Source organism: Myotis nattereri (genome assembly GCF_964212035.1).
Source record: "Myotis nattereri genome assembly, chromosome: 14".
NCBI classification, from domain to species: Eukaryota; Metazoa; Chordata; class Mammalia; order Chiroptera; family Vespertilionidae; genus Myotis; species Myotis nattereri.
The window spans coordinates 42,084,191-42,106,242 of NC_138089.1; the positions used below are offsets into that span (position 1 = coordinate 42,084,191).

The window sequence follows — 22,052 nt, forward strand, 5'->3', positions numbered from 1 at the left end:
ACGTAACACCACAGATGAACCTTGAAAAATTCCTAAGTGAAAAAGTCATATACAGAAGGACAAACCTTGTATTTCTTTTATATGAGGCACCTAGAGTATTCAAACTCATAGAGATAGAAAGTAGAATGGTGGTTGCAAGGGGCTGGGGGAGGGAGGAATGGGAAGTTGCTATTTAATAGGAACAGAGTTTCAGATCTTCAAAATAAAAAAGTTCTGGGGGTGGACGGTGGTGATGGCTACACAACAATGTGACTATACTTAATGCCACTGAACCATATACACTTAGAAATGGTTAAAAGTGGTACATTTTATATTACATATATTTTAACACAGTAAAAGAAGACAAAGCAGAGAAAAAGCATTTGATTTTCAAAAGCCGATGTTTTTGAACTCTAAGAGCTGGGCTTTTGAGTTTAAAAGCATAAGCTCTAAAGGCCACAGTGTATAGAGTTTCCACCATAAAAAGAAAGATTGAGAGAAATGCATGCTCATTAAGAGCTATTATTCTGACTTCAAAAGATAACACCATTCTCTGGGGTGGGGAAGGCAGCAGAGTGGGAGAAGACAAAAACTTAGAGGCGGTTGGTAAATAATAAGAGTCAAACTGAGTACTATATCAAGTGTGTTTTTTGTTGCTTTGTGGGTTTTTTTTTTGAGAAAGTAGAGATAAAGAAATCTGTTTCAGCTTCATCCCCCACCTGCATAGGGCCAGTAACACAGCAAGATCCCAGAGATTCCTTGTGCCAACCATAATTCAGAGCAAAATGTATGTCTGGGGACGGGGGCGGTAGAGGAGATCTAAACGAATGAGTAGGTCAATCTCACAGAATTCCAGAATACTCCAGTGATGTCCGGTTGAACAGAATGACTTCTCTTACACACCTGAGTAGCACTGAAACTGTTTGGGCCTTAGAGAGTCCCTTCAATTTCCCAAGGATCTGGAGTGTCATGGAGAAATGACTGAATTTAGCCTAAGATCCTTCACGGTGTGTAGAAATGGCTGGAGAGAAGTGGCCTGCAGAGACTCTATGATTTAGAGGTGTGCTGTCCAATATAGTAGCCACTAGCCATGTGTGGCTCTTTAAGTATCAATCAATTAAACGTAAACATTCAGGTACTCAGCTGCATTAGCCACATCTCAAGTGCTCGAGAGCCACACGTCGCTAGTGGCTACCCAATTAGACAGAGCAGATAAAGAACATCTCCAGCACCACAAAAAGCTCCACTGGATAATGCTGGCTTGGAACAAAAAGGTACAGTTGCAATACATGTGGTTCGACAACCAAGAATCATATGGAATAGACCAGAGTGCACGCCAGGTCTTGCCAACACAGACAGAAAACGACAAAGGACCAGGCGCTTCCGGCTCCATGACATTGTAAAAGCATCCAGGATATAAATATAATCCAGGAAAGTGAGGAGAAAGACTCTGAATGAACTAACATAGTATCCTTACTATACATAGAACGAATTAGAAGTTCAAAATAGATACCTCATTCCATTTTAGGAGGAGGAAAAGAAACATTTCCTGCACACAGAGCCTTATGGGTTAAATTGTACATCTCATCACATGTAAATTTCACTTCCCTGAAATGAAACAGGCCAAGCTATTGTGTGAAAGGGATCACAGCACCTTTTTACAGATAAAACGATGTTCTTATCACCACCCCGACACGAAATGCCCAGTGCGGTGCCTGGGTTATATTCCTAGTTTATAGATATGTAGCTCTTTTAAAATGGGAGCTTTTCTAATTGTTACTCTCTAAGCACATCTTGTTATAAACACACAAAATAAAAGTGTGTATCGGAGAAGAAGCGAAACCTCAGTGTCTAAAAACTTGGAGGATAAGCAGCCAATGACAGCCAAGAGACCTTGAAGTCTTCTAAGTCAGAAAACTCGGCGTGTCTCTGAGACAATGCTCTCTGAGAAAGTTTTGTGAATTCCCAAGTGTAGGCTGTACCAGGATCTTGCCCCCACTGGCCGCTCCAGAACTAGTGACAGCTGTGCTCTCACACTCACAGTCAGCGACCAGTGGTCCAAGTCCGACGGCAGCCAAGGTTGTTAGAATGGCTGATAAAATGAGCAGTTGTTGAGAAGGAGATGGTGCAAGCTGGTGAGATCACGCCAGCTGCTCGGCTTGGGGTGTGAATGAAGATGCACAGGAAGTAGGAAGTCAGTTGAGAAGACTGCCACCTCCACATGTGCAGACTCTAGTATAACTCAGCTCCTAATCCTTTTGTCTCTAACCTTCCTAATAGTGGGGATCTTCACTACAGTTGGAACTGACAGAGCAGAAAGTATACATAGACACATACATCTCAAGGGCATTATTCCTGACATACAGCCTCCGTTTTGAGGGTGAGAGCAGGGCTTAGAAATAAATAATAAACCTCAGAATCCAATGGCAGGCCAAATTGGGTATTTAAAGCTACTGAGAGTGTGAGGGGGGGAAAAAAAAGCTATTAAATTAGTAGTTAGTACAACTGCTATAGAAGTGTGTGTGACCTAACAGTTTCTGGAAAAGATGAAGTTCCTTGTCATTCCCCACCTACTCCCCAGGTGGCCCTCAACCCTCACTCTCAGCCAAGTTCAATGTCAACAGTCCCTGCATGGAGGAAGAATATATGAAAAAGGGGCAACTGAACAACGGTAAAGTGACTTCATTCGAACTAGCAGGTTTCTTTTCTCCCTCATTACCAAGTTACAGCTGCTGGGTCATGCATTCTATTTAGCTTTTCTAGGTCTATGCTCCATGTTAGAGACAGAGAAAATCTGTACATTAATAGAACTTAGCAAATGTCTCGCCAGGAAGGATTTTCGTTTTTGCATGTGATGTATAATTCAATTTAGCCAGATCTCAAATTTGTCTCTTACCTGAAAGAGCAGCCGACACAAAGAAGTGACTTTAAAGGAGCCACTTGCAAAGCTCAATGAGCCTAGTTTACAGAGACTGAGATTAGACTCAAAGGAGAGGGGCTGCCGAAGGCCACAGGGCCAATTTACTTTTCTTTTTTTCTTTTTTAATACATTTTTACTGATTTCAGAGAGAGGAATGGAGAGGGAGAGATAGCAACATTAATGATGAGTGATAATCATCCATCGGCTCTACCTCCTGCACACCCCCTACTGGGGATCGAACCTGCAACCTGGGCATGTGCTCTGACCAGGAATCGAACTGTGACCTCCTGGGTCATGGGTCGACGCTCAACCACTGAGCCACACAGGCAGGGAGAAATTACTTTTCTTATGAAGGAAAAATCTGAGGAAATTTCTGAAAGTAGATTTTTTTCCCAAAAAATTGAGAAAGAGGGGTATATGCCATGAAAGTAAATGCAATCATGCATTTGGTTATGTTTAAGAAAATAAAGGAGAAAATGGCATTTACCGAGCACCTACTTATCTGGGACTTACTTAGTACCATATAACGTTTTCAGATTAGAGGTTTTGAGTGCTAAGGTGTTACACATTATTATTCTTATTTTATAGATGAGGAATTAGTCACTCAGGCAGGGGAAGTACATGGACCAAGAGCCAAACCTGCTACGTGGCAATGCCTGAATTTGAACCCAGATCTTTACCTTCAAAGGTAAGCTACACATTTGAAAGAAGATATATCAGCCACAGACTATTTTCAGTGGTAGCTGAGACTAATTCATTCATCCAATATTCAATGTGGGTCTACTGTGTGATAATCACTACTATGGGAAAATGGCAAATAGTAAATTTGGAAACATGTCAAACCTAGAGAAAATCTGAGTTTCGACAACTCTACAGTTTCCGCCTACCTCAGAGGAAGATACAAAGAAAGAAACTAATCTTCTTCTTTTTTTTTTTTTTTTTTTTTAACCATCAGAGGGAAGGCCACTCCATTTACTCTCCTTCCACAATGTTATCTGGGGATATTTTAAACCAGCATTAAGAACCTACAGGTTCAGCAGATGGGATCACAAATAGAAAGCAATAAGCAATACTGGTAGTTGCCTTAATGGTAGCACGGCCCAACCCCACTTTATCTGAAATCAAGGCAAGACCGAATTGAGAGCTAGTCCATAGTGATTCTGTAAACTGTCATTCATACTATGCTACCAGTGGTCTTTTTATTGGTAATCAATTTCTTAGTGACATAAATAGTTTCTCATTTCTAAGCAAAACAGAATACTCAAAGAAAACAGCAGGTATAGACAGATCTAATTTTTTCTACATTATATTTACAGATAACTCAAATGTCCAGAATAATTGTTATCTAAATTCTGATATGGCTGTTAAGTAAATTATAGTCATTTTCTAAGTACTACTCTTTGAAAGGGATTTCCTAAATAACATGTAATAGAAACAACACAAAAACTGAATATGAGAGTTTCCTTACTGTCTTGCTGTAGATCATGTCCAGACCTACATTTCTTTGGCAGAATATTCTAGAATGACAATGATGAATCAATCCTTCCTTGCTTCCTTTCCTCTTTCTTTCCCTTCATCCTTCCATGTACTTACCACCACAAATACAATCATGCTTATTTTTCAAGAGTGATTTAAGTTCTGTAGAATATCAGGTAATACAGCTAGTTCAATTATAGCCATTAACACAGCTCAAGTCCTAAAATAATGAGTTTGTTCCATATTCATTATCTGTAAGTCTGTTTCTTTTAACCACAGAATTACTTGTGGTGGTAAAATTTGCTTCTTCCTTTGTATTTCCGACTATTTAGTAAAATAATTTCTTAAAGTACATTACTTTTGCCCTGGCAGGTGTAGTTCAGTTGGTTGGACATCGTCCTGTGTACCAACTCAGGACATCCCTGGTACAATCGTCCTGAGAAAGCTGTGTGAATTCCCAACTGTAGGCTGTACCAGGTTCTTGCCCCCACTGGCAGCTCCAGAACTGGTGACAGCTGTGCTCTCACATTCACAGTCAGTGAACAGTTGTCCAAATCCGAAGGCAGCCAAGGTTGTTAGAGTGGCTGATAAAATGAGCAGTTGTTGAGAAGGACATGGTTCAATTCCTAATCAGGGCACATGCCTGGATTTTGGGCTCGATTCCTAGTCAAGTGCTTGCAGGAGGCAGCAGATGGATGTTTGCTCTCACATCTATGTCTCTCTCTCTCTCTCTCTCTCTCTCTCTCTCTCTCTCTCTCTCTCTCTCCCCTCTCTTTCCCTTTCTCTCTTCCTCTCTCTTTAAAAATTCAATTAAAATCTGTTAAACTATAAATAAATAAGTAAATAAAGCTATATTCTACAATAAAGTACATCATTTTTCACCTTAAATGTAGCTTTAAAAAACAGGTTAACAACTATCTACATTTAACTGTAGATTTTATGTGCTATAATATTGTTATCCATTACTTTTATAGGTTTACCAGAACAAAATAATCACTGATCTTTTTTCATATAAATGCTATTAAGAAACACAGTGTAAACTTCAACTGATTAAATGTTACTTAAGATGCTTTATTAAAATTTATTTTAAAGTGATTTTTCTCATTAAGACTTGACAGATCTGAAGAGCTCTTCATTTAATATCCTTTATGAGGATATTTTGCATGCTGAAGGACTGTGAGATTCTAGAGACTTGGGCAGTCTAGAGTTACTGGGACCTGTAGGCAGTTATTTTTTGCAGATCTGCTGTGCAAATTGCTTTTTTACACAAATCAAGGTGGGAAGAAAGAGCAGAAAATCATAATCTTGTTTGTAGGTTCAGTTTTCTATAAACATCAATAACAAATGTAGAAGGAAGCAACTGCCAATTAAAATCTGCAATTCTTACACACCTCTTATGATTACTTGAATAAAATAGCCCATAACAGGTCTACCAAGAAATAACAAAGATACAATAATCATTGACATTCTCACAACAACCCAAAGCCCATACTATATTCTTGAGATCAGATGTGCTTCTGGAAATAAGAAATATGTGATATCACACTTAATCCACAAATAACCCCTGAGTCAGTTTGTAGTGTTACTTCCATTTTGCAAATGAGAAAACTGAGCTGTAGGGAGACCAAGTAACTTCCCCAACATTACATAGGTAGCAAGTAGTGAATCCAGACTATAAACCTTAGACTCTGATTACAAAACGCATCATCTTAAGCTCTGCAGTCTTGTTCCTCAACGTGTGGTCCCTAGACAGACAACATCAGCTTTACCTGTGGCTTTGTTAGAAGTGCATGCTCTGATTTAATTGCATAGAGATGTTTGGGAGCACTGCTCTATACTATAACAATAATAGAAATAATAATACCATATGCTGAATTATATATTTCTTTATAGCTTAAAAATATGTGCACATATACTACTTATCTGTGGGTGAGACAAGGCTAAAAGGCAAATAAGAATGTTCCGGAAGATGTCACCAGAGGGTGTTTTGCCCTGCGGTTTATGACAACATGGACATGCTGTACTCTTGCATGATTATGAGGGGAGTGGTCATGGGTTCATGCTCCCAGAAACTACTTAGTGGGCTGACATCATGGAGATTTGCCAAACTTGCCCAGGAAGCGTTGTCCAACCACATCAAAAAGCTATCTTAGCAAAAGCAACATGGAATATCCTTTCTAAGGATATAATGAAAGAAACCCAGTTCATGAGAGTTTCCATTTATACAAGGAGAAATCTCAGCCAAGAAACTCTTCAGCGCCAGAAAGAATTTAAAGCTCTAGTCTCTTTTACTGAACGTTTAAATAGCTCAAAAATATATGTAATTAATTTATATCAAATGCAAAACTGGATATAGGTCTTTTATCAGAAACACAAGTGAGCTAAAAAATTATCGGAGAGGATAGATTTATGTTTTCCAATTCTTTAACTACGTCCAAATAAGAGCCAATTCATTAAAAATAATCAATCTGTCAAATTAGTAGCATGGTATTTACTACTTGAATTATTTAAAAGTGTTGGTTTCTTGTGAATGCTTCCTCAGTTAAATTATACACTTTATTCTTCATTTATTCTACAATATTCCACAAACATGAATTGTCTGTTATTTGCAACTCTGAGAGTACCTAGCATGGTGTGGAGCTTTATTAGTCATATAGTAAATAAATGCTTATTGATTCATGAATTAAAATTAAATTTATTCAGATTTCCTGGATCAAGATTCTAAGTTCCTTACAGGAAAGGACTGGATCTTGGTCACTGCCGTGTCTCCCAGTACTAGAACTTTGACAGTAACAGAGTATTTATCAAATTAATTAATGAGTAAGAAGAGATTGGAGATAAGTAGGAAGTTAACATGCTCTTAAAGGGTCCCATAAAATATGTTAAGTCCAACAAGTAACTCCCATTTTGATGGCAATAATGTCAATATTTTCTAATTTAAAATAGAAATTAACAATGAAACCCTGTCTTAAATACCTACTAGTTCAATTAAATAAGACCAGCTATTACCAAAATTTTCAGTTTATACTCATTTTCTATGAGTTCATATAATTTGTGATTCAATAATATCTGCTAGCAATCAAGCTGGTAAATACATTCATATATTTCTAAATGCTTCTTTTATTTCCCAAAGTTAACTTCTACTTATATTCACATTATCAAGAGCCAAAATTTATGATAGCAAAGCTCACAATTATGAAACATATTTTAATGATTTTAATAGCAGAATTCCTTAGGTTGGGTCCTTTTAAACATCAATGCTTCATAAAATGACAATTTTAAAAAAGGTATAGATAAAATATAGGTTTTTATTATGACTGGCGTCTTTTTGAGAACACTTCACATCCATTAGATTTTTAAGGAATTTTTAAAAAAATAAGAAAAAGAAAATAATGCAGATAACCTGAGGAAAGGAAAGAAATCTAGAGCCATTTATTCTTCCATGTCACCTACTCAAAAATACAAGATGCCAACGCCAGTTAAAAATAATGGCTACCACCCAGCTGGTGTGGCTCAGTGGTTGAGCATCGACCTATGAACCTGGAGGTGACAGTTCAATTCCTAGTCCAGGCACATGCCCAGGTAGTAGGCTCAATCCCCAATGGGGGTTGGGGGGAGTATAGGAGGCAGCCAATCAATGATTCTTTCTTATCACTGATGTTTCTATCTCTTTCTCCCTCTCCCTTCCTCTCTGAAATCAATAAAAAATATATATTTTTAAAAAAGAGAAAAAAATAATGCCTATCAAGCAGCCTATATATCCATAGAAAGAAAGAAAACAGCTCAACAGAAGCAGGCCAATGTACTCAATATGGAATCAGATAGTAATTACAGAGCTAATTACCATATTTACAGTCAAACACTGAAGTTGGCAAGAAGATTGGAAGATGTGATAAGGGAAGCATCCTGGAGTGCTAGTATTTCAAAATCTGAAAGTGTGGGAAAGATGACCACAATCAAAGCAGAATATGAGGAGGAAATACATATGTAATCAACATCTCCAAAAACCTATGAAATTGTACATTAAATGGAAACGAATTTTAGACTTTGTCAACTTTAAATCTCTGGAATGATTTCAGGAGCCAAAACTCAACTTGGAACATTTTTCTTTGCTCCCTGGGTGAATCTTTTTCTTCGGGATGTTCTTAAAGGTTTACTGGGATCTGTTAAGGGGAAAGCTAATGTCCCCTCCCAGCCACTACTGTAAGAACCTTCTTAACCAGCTGAAAATAGGCAGCCAGATTCTGAGGTGAGAAAGAAGTGGCTTCATTCACTTATGCTTCTTTATTGGCCATGAAAGTCTTTAAAACATGACTTTTTAAAAATTCCTCCAAACAGCTTGCAGGCATCTGCAAAAGATATGCTATTTAGGATAATACATACTCAACGTAACACACTTTCAAAAGAATTCTGAGAGCAACATGAGCTCCCTAGTCTGCATGTTCTCCTCTCATTTATTCCCAAAACCTTTAATGCCCTTGGAAATCAGTTATTGTAAACACAAGGCACTGGGTTTTGTCCTCCTCATTGTGGGCTTGCAGTTTCTGAGAAGAGTGCAATAGACTTTGAATAGAGTGAAAGTCATCACACAACACTTAATTTTCATCTGACTGCAAGTTTGCTGAAGTGGGTTGTTTTCCTTTTCAAGGAGTATGCTAGCTTTCACATTTTTATTTTTGCCAGAAATATGTTTTTCAGGTTCTTACAATTTAAAAATTTTTAAGAAAAAAAATAGGGCGAACAAAAATTCTGGGCCTAAGGCCTATAAAATATTATCTCATTTATGTTCTGACTTTAAATAATGTTATTTTCATTATGTTCATTCAGTTAAAACTGAATGTATTCATCAGATGTATCACATGATATATCTATGATCACTAAATTCTATTGTTTTTGAAAAATGGTTCCATGGTTTTGTTTGAATTAGTAGGCAGAGCAGTCTGGACCTTTTTTCTTTTGACAGTGGAGAGAGGCCCCTACAAGTTATTACTAAAACTATTTATCAAATAGTATTTGTATAGCAAGTTGAATATATAGACAAGTCTAGTCAATCAACTTTAAACTTAAATTGGGCTGTTTAACCTCATTCAGGAGTTCTATGGGTAGACAGTGTATAGTGGGCTCAATGATCCTTGCTTCCAAATGAAAACTCCCTAATACTCAAACCCAATAGTTATTTAAAAACTACATTAAAGTTTTAAAAATACCAACTGTTCAACAAAAAATTAAGTATCGACTTGACATTTTAAATTTGCTGGCTGGACCAAGTCTTTTTAAGGAAGTGTAAATAAAGTTGTCCGCTCTTGAGCAATGATTCAAGGTGGTGTTTGAAAGGCGTTACTCATTGTCCAAGATTAAAACACCATTCTTACTGTACTATGAAACTTGATGTAAGCTAGGGTACCATAGCAATCAAATTCCATTGCAATGGATATTACTAATAAAACCCAGAAATTTTGCTAATCTCTTTGACTTGCTTTGTCCTCCTGAATGTGCAAGTATTTAAATGATAATGTTTTTTAATAAGTAAATTTGAATTGGATTTTAGAAGTAAGTTGCCAAGCTTAGTCCACACATTTTCTGATTGATTTTGCAATCTCAACTAAATAGTAGGTTACAAGAATCAATACATTAACCTTTCTACCTGGATATTAATCTAAAGCAGTGCTCCTAGAAGGCCCTTGAGCAAACCAAATCATGTGTGACACCGAAATCTCAGGGTTGAGGGCATATTGATCCGAAAATACAAACTAGTACCTGAAGCTGACACATCTAAGTATTAACATCAGCCATTCCCTCAACTAATAACATATCGTAGGCAGTACATGTTGCAATTAAATATTTTGCTGAAGACATTTGCAACTTCAAAGCTGGAAACTTTTTTAATACATAAAGTTCATAGACTATTATAAATAACCATGTACTGATCACCTAGATTGAAACCCTAAATATTAACTCTTTACTTCTGTTGCAGTTATTTCTTTTTTAAAGTAACAAAATTTATACATTATAGAAATGTTGACATCCTCTCTGTTCCCCTCCCCAGCCCTACTGATGCTCACTCACTCCTCAGAACCACTGCAACTAAGGATGTGATGTGTGTTCTTCCAGCCCATGTTGCTATGTTCTGTAAACCAGGGGTGGGAAACGTCTGGCCCTGGGCCACATAAGGCCCAAGGAATCATTTGGTCTGGCCCTGCCAAGGCAATCGCAGGCGGGACTCGAAAGTCAATAAATCTAGGCAGCTTTTTTTTTCATTGCAATATAAATTCATATTAAGTGAACGTTTATTAAGTGAATGATGTTATACATATCCAAATTGCCCTTGGCAGAAAAATGGTTCCCCACCCCTGCTATAAACCAATTTCAGTCCATCTCTCTCTTTCATCCTTTCTCTCTCTCTCTCATCACCATGTAATTTCAAAATACACACACATTCTAAAATTCTGTACACATCTGAAACTCTTTCCTCCCCACCAATATTATGGTTTTATGGTATGTCCATGAAAAAAAACACACACACACAAATTATTTCATTTTAAATGCCTCTTAAAGTACATTTCATAAATAGATCTCAATTTATATATCTATTTTCCCATTGATAATCATATTGGTTGTATATTTTTTTCTTTTTTGCTAATATATCATTGCTGTAATAATCATCTTTGAATTAAGTCTCTTGACACAAATATGCAAGAGTGTGAATACATACGTAGGTTCAGTATTTTAAACCATGATGCTTAGTAGGAGGCACAGATACATGCATAAACATATATATACAATATATATGCATATATATATATATGTATGTGTGTGTGTATTTTTATACTTAAAAATTCTAAACTTTTGACTATGATTTGAGGTAAGTCAAATTAAAATTAAACTCTAAGCTTGAAATCATTCTACTTTATTTCTCTGCCTCATTCTGAACCAGGATTTCAAAACTAGAGTATGTCAATAAGACATTACAGATAGTTTAAGAGCTAATTAAGTTGATTCTGAAAGTCATATTAGTATTTTCTGAACTTTTTAAAAAAATATTTTTTATTGATTTTTGGAGAGAGAGGAAAGGAGAGGGAGAAAGAGAGCGAAAGATCAATGTGAGTGTCGGACACCCAGGTAATTGCCCTTGATCAGGAATAGAACTGGCAACCCTTCAGTACATGGGACAATGCCCAACCAACTGAGCAACACTGGCCAGGGCAAATATTTTCTGAACTTTTTTTACTTAAAAAAATAAGCAGGTACATCTGAAACTAATACATTGAATATCTACTCTCACTGAAAAACAACAACAACAACAAGCAGGATTACTGGACAAAAGGGGGAGGGTCGTGTTCCCCTATAGCCCATGATACCTAAGAACCATCTATCTCAGTGTATAAATTCTATATATGTAGAAAGTGCTAGAAAGTGCTGGTTACCTCTCTGGTTTCTATTTCCTATTACAAGTTCTTAGGAAAACAGAGTCGGTTGCATTTCAATGTAGTCGGTGACAAAAGTCAAATAAGCACTAAAACAGGAAGTATATGCATAAGTGTTCTAAAGAACACAGAATGTTTTAGTAAAATTGATTATTTTTCTGTGTGATTTCCCTGAATAAAATCCTTAAAAATGTCCCCAAGCTATTGTGCTTCTAGACTATTATTTATTCTAGTTTTTATTTTAAAAAATAATAATTTGGATTAGAAATCGACATGATAACATTTCTTCTCCCCACATATACTCACTTAAAGTTACTCTTTTTTGTTTGTTTAGGTTCTTAAAAATCCTCAGCAAGATCCTTGAAGTCAATTCCACTTTAAAATGTTCAAGAAAAGAAGCTCAAGAATTAACTATTAAATTTACCACTTTATTATGTGTCCAAGCTCAACATAAAATGTGGCATAAGGAGTTATGCTTCAGAGGGAGGCAAAACATAAATTATCTTATTTGGATTCAACTACTGTCTTGACTTAGGAGTTTCAGAGAGAGCCATTTGCCATTGCCACACCTCACCAGGATAAGGGAAATTGGATAGAACTAAAGTAATCTGAACTGCATTTGTGACTTTCTCAACCATACATTATGCGAATTACCTGAATAACTGCTTCAAAGTCTCCTTCACCTTCTGAGTGTAGATGGAACTCGGAAATCCTTACCACTAACAGCAGAGTGCTTTCAATCTCTCTTTGCTGAAGGACCAGCCCTCCCCCATCAATCATAGATTGATACTTCTATAAAATATAATAAAGTTGTATTACCAGGAAAAATTGAATCAAAAAGACATACAAAATATAAGCCACAATTCTTTTATTTTAATTATATTTTTATTGATTTCAGAGCAGAAAGGAGAGGGGAGGAGAGAGAGAGAAACATCAATGATGAGAGGGAATCGTTGATAGGCTGCCTCCCACTAGGGATTGAGCCCGCAAGCTGGGCATATGCCCTGACTGGGAATCAAACCAGTGACCTCTTCATTCATGGGTCAACATTCAACCACTGAGCTTCACCAGCCGGCTAAGCCACAATTCTGTATTTGCATCAACAGATGTAAAATTGTTCTCTTAAATGGCTACAAAAATGTCTAAATGCTGTTCCCTCTCAATGTCTGCCTTTATCTCACTGCAGCTCTATAACCGGTTCTTGGACGAGTACAGCTTTATGAACCACACTTTGAGAAGCACTGAGCCATGAAACAAAATAGTCTCACTGGCAAAAAGTTCTCATTCCTTTGACGAAGAGTAATGAGAAATAGCATTAAAATCGTTCTTTGCATTTGTATTGAGGGGAGGAGTGTGGAAAAGACAATCTTCTTCCAAAAAAATAGTCTGAGAAGGTTATTCTTTCACCTCTACTTAGCTGTGAAAATAGAGTTTTCCCACCACTTTTGGCCACAGGGGAAATGCAGTGAGTCTCAACATTTAAGGGGCAAAGGTATCACCTTGGGAAGGTTGCGAAGACAGGCTCATTTGGGTACTGATCCCAGACACACTGATTCAGTAGACTCCTTCATGCCTAATATTGCTGTAGTACTTCCAATCTTTAAGCACCTTTAGGCATTCCTATGTGATCAATATGACTATTCTTAGTTTCACAAATAAGGAAATGTAGACTCATGATTTTGCCATAGACAAAGTATTAGACGTAGAACTCAAACCTTTTGGATTCTAAGATTCTAGGTTTAGTGGTATGTGTTTATAATCTTATGTGTGCAAAATGTACCTTGGCTCTTAAACACCCTTAACTATTACTGGGATGGGAATGGACTTTTTCATTTACTACCACTTAAAATTATTTACTCTCCTTCACAATGATTGCCCATATGCAACATAAACATTTCTGAAGGTGACAGAATCTACAAATGCTCTAGATGTTCTTTCTCATAACTGTGCAATTGCAGCTAGAATATTATTCAAGAAAGAGCTTATTTTCTTGGAGTTAGGTCTTCTAAGGAATTATATACTTAGCTAGTACAGTGTGCCAAGGCTATAATAGCAGGTTAAAGAAATTACAACGGTTTTCAGGCAGGAGATTAGCTACCTGTGTTTGGATGAAATTGCATTGGACTTGGATCACTGATTGGAAATCTAGCCATGATTCAGTGACTCACTATTTGTGTGATTTGGGAAATATTATTTTATGTCTCACCTTAAGTAAGGTTTCCATATCCATGCAATTCAGGTAATACCTACAACATGCAAGGTTCTTACAAAATTAGATTTTTAAAAATAGTGAGGGTAAAAGTGACTTCCTTAATAACCCTTGTCTCTTAATTTGTGATCAATTTTTTTAAATAAAAAAGCAGTATGTTGTATATTGTCTTCTTCCTTGGCTTATAGTGGTTTCAGGGAGCCTGCAGTGACTCCAAATAAAGAACTTCCTTATAGTGTAGGCAACGCAAGGTGTAGTCTTTCTTCCCCCAGAGTTGGCTTATTTACCATCACTGAAGATAAGTAGAAAGCTGGGTTGCAAGTTGTCAAAAACATTGTAGAGTCTGGCAGAGGTAGGTAGGTAGATCAGATGGCTCTAAGAATCATGCCTTGCTAAGGCAGCCATAACATAGTGCTACAAACTGGGTGGCTTAAACAACAGAAATTTATTTTCTCAGAGTTCTAAAGGCTGGAAGTCCAAAATCAAAGTGTCAGCAGGATTGGGTCCTGCTGAGGGCTACAAGGAAGGATGTATTCCAGACCTCTCTCCTTGGCTTGTAGATAATGTTCTTCCTGTGCCTCCCCACATCACCTCCCCTCTATGTGTGTCTCATGTGGCCATTTCCCCTTTTTAGAAGTCTACCATTCATAGTGGTTAGGACTCACTCTAATGGCCTCATCTTAAATAGTTACATTTTCAATGACCATATTGATAAATAAGGCACATTCTAAGGTACTGTAGGTTATTTATTTTAGAGAGACACAATTAAACCCATAACATTATGGATCAGTGATGAGCATTCTCACGAGAAACAGAAGAAATAATTTTTCTCTTAGTTTTGAACTTACTAGCCATGAACCTGGAAATCTCTCAATCGTTCTAGGCTTATCTGTAAAATAAGTGTGTGGGAGTAGACACATTTAATCCTAAAAAGCTCCTTTTGTTTCTAAAATGTTTACATCTAAGTGTGAGTAGGGATCTTCAAAAAAAACCAAAACAAACCTCCTGGATCACAAAACAAGCTATGAATTTAGCTATTCTCTTATTCAAGGCCCCTTATTTGTCCAAAATCACAGCTAGTAAGAAAGTCAGACTAGGAAACAGGTCAAATGTATTCTTCTGAAGAGCAAAGCCTCAGGGCATTATGATGAGATTGACTGATAAAGGAAAATAAATATATAATGTGCAGGATGCCTCACTCTTTAGTGAGTAGAAATTCATACATCAAAACATGTCTGGAAAGACAGATACAAAAGCAATTTACCACTATGATTGTCACTTAGGAGAGGAGAAATGAGTGGCAGGGGAAGAGCAGTAAGGGAAAATTATTTGTTCTCTTTACATCTGAATCATAGGAAAATGTATTACCTATTTAGGGTAAACAAGTATTAAAACCGAAAAATATTCATTTAATTGTGCAATTGTTTATCTTTATATTTTCAAGCCCTGATATTCTGTATTGAAGTCATTTTGTGTTTGGGGGCCAAGACACTTATATATGTGTTTCAATATGAAAACATATAATGAAAGAAGAGTTCATAAGCAGATGTTTCTGAAGAAGCTTTTGCTCTACAGATATGATACACTCAATGCACAGAGTGAGCGAGCAATCTGTGACATCTGTCTTCAAAGGACACAGAACTTGGCGATCAATGCCAAATTTACTGCAGCATTTTTCACCTGAAAAATATCCACACCCTCTAGCAGTTGTTATTTTTCGGTCCATAATTTCAACCTGGCTGCCTACCTATTTTAGTGGCAGCAGCAGTTGTAAAAACTGAGAGCAGTGAGTAAAGTATAAACTGAATTTAATTAATATATTTTTGAACCAAACAAATGCTTAAACCACTGTTTCCATAACTCTATCGTTGGCTGAGGTTGGGAGAAATGTCCATACCTGGAGCAGGTACCAAAATCCAGAGCCAGGGAGGAGACCAATGTCAAGAACGTCTTTTTAATTGATTTTAGAGAGAGAGGGAGAGAGAGATAGGAACATCGATGAGAAACATCCATCAGCTGCATGCTGCACACCCCCTAGTGGGTATCGAGCCACAACCAGGGCATGTGCCCTAATCAGTGTTCACACTGGTAACCTCTTGGTTCATGGGTTGACACTCAACCACTGAGCCACACCGGCTGGGCTAAGAACAATTTTTGAAAGAAAGGGAGACAAAGTGTGACAATAAATATGGTGGGATTTCCATTTTAAATATAGAGAAAATGGAGGTCCTGGAGAATACATATTGAAGGATAACAAAATCTTATATTTGAAATATCCTATTTGGAGCTCTGTTTTTTTGTCATTTATCTATAATATTATAAACGCATATTTAAGCCACAGTTGTAGAATAATCTCTGTAGATTAAGCATATTTAAAGCTGTCATTTTAGAGTCCTAAAGTGCCTCACCAATATTTTATGGCGACAGACCTTCTGGATTCACATGAAATAGCTGAAGAACATTGTAAAGAACGGATTTCAGAGCACATTCTATAGGCAACCGCTAGGACTTTTACATCGCTGTTCTTTTATATGACCAGAGTAGCTAGACACATGAGCCAACATAAAATTATGGATGCAAATTAGGGGGATGACTTGATGCTATGCTTGCTTATGTTTTCTACTAACTGCTTAAATTAATAATTTTGGTTCGATGTAAATAATCTAATGTATAAAAGCAGTGATTATTTAGATTTTTTATTAAGATATTTCCATCAATTATGTTTCTTCTGATATAACTGTTATGGCTATTTCTCTTCTATTAATGATGTCATGCATTTTTCCTATCTATCTATCTATCTATCTATCTATCTATCTATCTATGTGGCCATCTGTCTATCCATTGATCTAACCATCCTCCCTTCATTCATTCAATAAATGTATGTTGAGTCTTTGAGACATTTCAGGCTCTATGGTTACCTTAACAAATAAATATGATATTAGCTCCCAAAATAAACCTTAATCTTTACCATACAGCTTTCCTTGACCACCTCCAAGATACTTATCCTTCTCTTAAACTCGGGTAGCACTTAACTTATAAGACTTTATTTAAATATTTAACTGCAGAGTTATTTATGGAATGATTTTCCTACTGCATCCCGTTTTCTAATAAACGAAGAAAACAATATAGATAGGGTTCCTGCTTGCATAGTTTATTATTTAATGTAGTGTTCTGACATCTAGATGTTTTACTAGTGGCAGACAGAAGAGTGTTTTAAGGAGTGAACAATCAACTATGTCAATTCCGTAGATACAAGAACCTTTCCTCCCTGCCACCACCTCTTCCCCCTGCTCCTTCCCATCGTCCTACTTCTCCTCTTCCTCCTTCTCTTTCTCCCTGTTGACTTTGTATTTTCATCACCTACTATAGTATCAGGCATATAGTCAGTGCTTAATAAATGCCCAATGAGTGAATGGTGGAGTAAGAGGTTAATGACCTCTCTTCCTCGTACCCTCCATTATATTTCTAAGTGCTAGCCTTATAACAAATGCTTTTCATGGAGTCCAATGTATTGAGTCATTCTCCTGGCTTCCTCTTCTTCCACCCACATATGCTCAAAATTTCAGGCTCCACCTTATGAACTACCTAATTGGAATCTGCACTGCAACATAATTCCCCTGGTGATTCATATGCACCCCAGAGTATGAGAAGCACGAGCATTGCTCACATAAACTTTACTTTCCTGCCCCCAGCTGACTAAACATTTGCACTCAAACTAACACCATACTTAAAATTTGGGGGGAAATGGGTGTTTTTGAGAAATACAAAGAACTAGAGTAGAGTCACATTCTAGGATTTGGTGATTTCTTCTTCTCTCTCAGTTTTTCTCTTTCCCCTTTCCTCCTTCCCACCCTCCCGTCTTTGCTCTTTCTCTCTCATAATGAAATCTTATTATACAGAGAAGCAGCACCGAGTCAGAATTCTATGCTAATTTACCTTTTTTAAAAAAGTTCAGTTACTTATTTACTTTTAAGTATATTTTTATTGATTTCAGAGAGGAAGGGAGAGGGAGAGAGAGATTGAAACATCAATGATGAGAGAGAATCATTGATCGGCTGCCTCCTGCATGGCCCCCACTGGGGATCGAGCCCACAACCCAGACATGTGCCCTTGACTGGAATCGAACCTGGGACCATTCAGTGTGCAGGCCGACACTGTATCCACTGAGCAAAACCGGCTAGGGCTGCTAATTTACATTTTTAATGCTACAGAATATTAGCCAAAGCTAACTGAAAGCACAATAGCCACTCTCCTAGATTTGCCCCTCTTTCTAACTCTGTGTGCAACCTCCTTACTCATCCTTGTTCTTCTCCTGGAAGGGAGGACTCAATATTTACTGGGTATTAGACACATGCAGGTGCATTAGGGCAGTTTATTCATTTAATCTTTGTGCCAACAGGAAACACAGCTCTGAAACAGTTCCCGAGGACATATTCCAAAAGCTGTACCTTCCAACCACACATAGCCTTCCACTACTGCCCCAAGCTGCCATCTTATCCTATATACATATTTCTCTATAAAATCACCCATATTTACAAATGTATCTTTTTAAAAAAATATATTTTATTGATTTTTACAGATAGGAAAGGAGAGGAATAGAGAGTTAGAAACATCGATGAGAGAGACACATCAACCAGATGCCTCCTGTACACCCCCTACTGGGGATGTGCCCGCAACCAAGGTACATGCCCTTGACCGTAATTGAACCCAGGACCCTTAAGTCCGCAGGCTGACGCTCTATCCACTGAGCAAAACCGGTTAGGGCTACAAATGTATCTTTATTTGTCCAACTTATCCTTTCTAAATGGAATTATTTTGTGGCAGAGGTCATAGCATAATTTTTGTGATCACTATTCCTCCCACATAGTAGATGCTTAGAAAATAGAAGTTACTTGAATGAAGTAAGTTCACACCATGTCTTAGGATTTGTTTCCTAAACATCATCTACTTACTTATAGGATTGATTCCCGTCAGGAAATGCAGACTCAGAAGGGACCACTGGGATCAGTCCTAAGCACTGACACTCCCATGTCTTAAGAGATTGAGGAGCAGGGTGGGGGTACATGAATTCAAGAAAAACTGTCTCTTGTCTGAAAGCTACTGGAACATTCACCGATACAAAATCCCTGGGTCAAGAGAACAGCTTCTGTTGCTATTCCTTTAAAGTTGGCTTTAGGGAAACTAAGGGATCCTAATGGTTTTAGCAAATGTCCTCTTTGTATATCCACATCCGAGCTCAGATCCTACATCTGTTTTCCTTTCCCCTCTGTGCTTGTTTTTACAGATGTTTTGTTGTTCTTTCTGACTCACATCCAAACCCAATGGCTTATAAGCTTGTGGATGGATGATAATCAGAGATACCCACTTATGTTTCTGCATATTTTATTGTACATGTGTGTGTATATATATATATATATATATATATATATATATATATATATATTTTATAATGTCCTTCACTCTTCTGCTTCACTATACCACAAATGGACAGATGATTCCATACTCATATCTTCAGAGGAGGAACAGAATAGACAGACAGTCTCTGATTGTTCAGACATTGTTTCCCAAAGGTAAGATGAGGGAAGAGTATTGGGTGGCAGAGTGGTTCATCATTATCTTGGCAAAGGAGTTAAGCAGTATGGCAGATCTAGGCAGGAGAGACGACTGAAAGTGCCCAAAAGTGAAAGCCGGGGACTAGCCCTGTATTGACCATCACATAAATGCCTAAGTCGATGATGACCAGAGGAAGTCTCCTACCAAAAGCTGCATGCATAACCTATAGATACTTGAACCTCAGCACACCCTGAAACAGAATTAAGTTGCATTCCTTTCTGGTCTGATGGAAATAAAATCAACTCACAGAAAAGAAATGTTGCATACACCCTGAATTTGTGGATTAAGATTCACACAAGACCTAAGGGTGCTACTTAGAAAGATGCTCTATGCCCTAATACTGAGTCTGAAGCCACCTAATTATGGATTTGCAACCATTCCCCTCAGTTGGAAGCAAGAAGTGGCTTAACCCATGGCTGGCTGCACCCTGACTAGCACTGGAAGCAAATGACCGATATGTGTAGCAACAGAGAGTCTCTTGATGTAAATGGAACAAATGCTAACACAAGTCAAAATCCGTCATAGAAAGGGAAAAAAAAGGAATCAAGTCACACTTTTGCAATCAGTTAGTCAACGAACTTCCACATGCAAAATGAGGAGGGTTTACAGGCTATGATACCGATCACGCACTAGTGTTTGTTATACGCTGAGCCCTGTTGAAAATGACTCAACCCATATAAGCACTATCACACACCTATGAGGTAGGTTAAATGTTGGCCCCACTTTGCAGATGGAGGTATTGAGATTCATGGGAGTTACGTGACTTACCCAAAGTCATATTGATGGTAAGCAGCAGTTATGGGATTTGAACCTAGTCAGTCTAGCTACAAAATCCAGCTTGATCACCACAAAATGCTGCCTTTGCCCACAAACGCTCAAATATTTGAGTGGTATAACCCCCAAAAGAAGAGTTCCTCACGTCCCCCTTTATTTCAAAGAGGAGGAAGGCCACAGTGGCAAAGAAAGTAAAGAGATTTGCTCAGTGTCATATAACTCAGCATATCACTCATCTTTGTTTTATGACAAATAATATTCAGTCAAATTAATCATGTTGCTTTCAATGTTTCCCCAAGGGCAAATCTAAAGTTTAAAACCCAACCTTTTACAGCCTTCCAGAAATTTTACTTCAACTGCTCCAAAGCTGACATGGGACCTGAGTGACAGGATGCCAAGTGGTCTCAGAGGCCAGGCAAAGCACCTTGATGGATCTTCCCTGGGGGTCTGGGAAGGGAGACTGCCAGGAAGCCACTTAACAGAAGAGCAGTCATGATGCTCAGAACAGGGGAACCCAGGAGACTTCAGTGTGGTCATTTAAGAATCAGAGAATTGGATGTAATTCGTCCTCTACTTTCATGGAGACACCTAAGATTAGAAACCCTTACTTTGGAAATGTGCTTTCTTCATGCCACTCTATTTAAGCTCCATCAATTTCAAAATAAGATTCCCATGGGAAAGTTCCTCACCCCCCAAAAAGCAAAGCAATCATTGTGATTCTCCCTTGCCCTTAAGTAAGGACTAGCCCCTAAGGGTACCATTTCACTGGCGTGTCCGAAGTGTCCACGATTAACTTTTATTAAAACATTTTGGACCCAGTATGTCTGCTGAAGGAGAATGATCTAATTTGGGGCAGATTTTTTTAAATCCATCATGGATGCAAAAAAATTGCAACAAGAAATCTGTATTATTTAGTGACCTCCCATCTTAATCCTCTGCTTTGCTTGTGTTGACATGTCCTGTCATTGATACGTTCAGACCTGCATTATAACAACTGCTGAAAGCTGAATCAGATGCGGTTAGAAAAAAAGCCACTTACTGGATTCTAACCTTTTCAACTCTCATTTCTATTTCCATCCTAAGAATATGGTCATTGCTCACACAAAAGAAAGATGATGAGTATGAGGAATCTGCCAACTTAAAAAGACATCCTTTAGAGCAAAAAATAGAGGCAGAAGTCATTGAACTTGTGTTGAGAAGGCTGTTGACAAAGCTTTCCCAAAACACGGTAATTTAAGAAAGACAACTTAAACAACTGTGGCTGATCAGGAAAAACAGAAAAAGAAAACCCTTGCTATCAGAACCCTGAGTTGTTTTAAGTTAAGGAGACACAGTGCTCTATAGATGGACTATGTCAGGGTCCTCTTTATTAAATAAGTAAGGAGTGACAGTAAATTAAAATAGAGAGTCTATACCAGCCGTGGGCAAACTACGGCCCGCGGGCCAGATCCGGCCCATTTGAAATGAATAAAACTAAAAAAAAAAAAGACCGGACCCTTTTATGTAATGATGTTTACTTTGAATTTATATTAGTTCACACAAACACTCCATCCATGCTTTTGTTCTGGCCCTCCAGTCCAGTTTAAGAACCCATTGTGGCCCTCGAGTCAAAAAGTTTGCCCACCCCTGGTCTATACAGAAAAAACATTCGATTTTT

General features: G+C 37.7%; 1 protein-coding gene across 3 annotated transcripts in view; it reads right to left on the reverse strand.

Annotated features, from left to right (window-relative positions):
• The window catches only part of ZNF385D (zinc finger protein 385D), a 696,979-nt gene that overhangs the window by 188,868 nt on the left and 486,059 nt on the right, over nt 1-22,052 (reverse strand). The gene's annotated exons all lie outside the window — the stretch shown is intronic.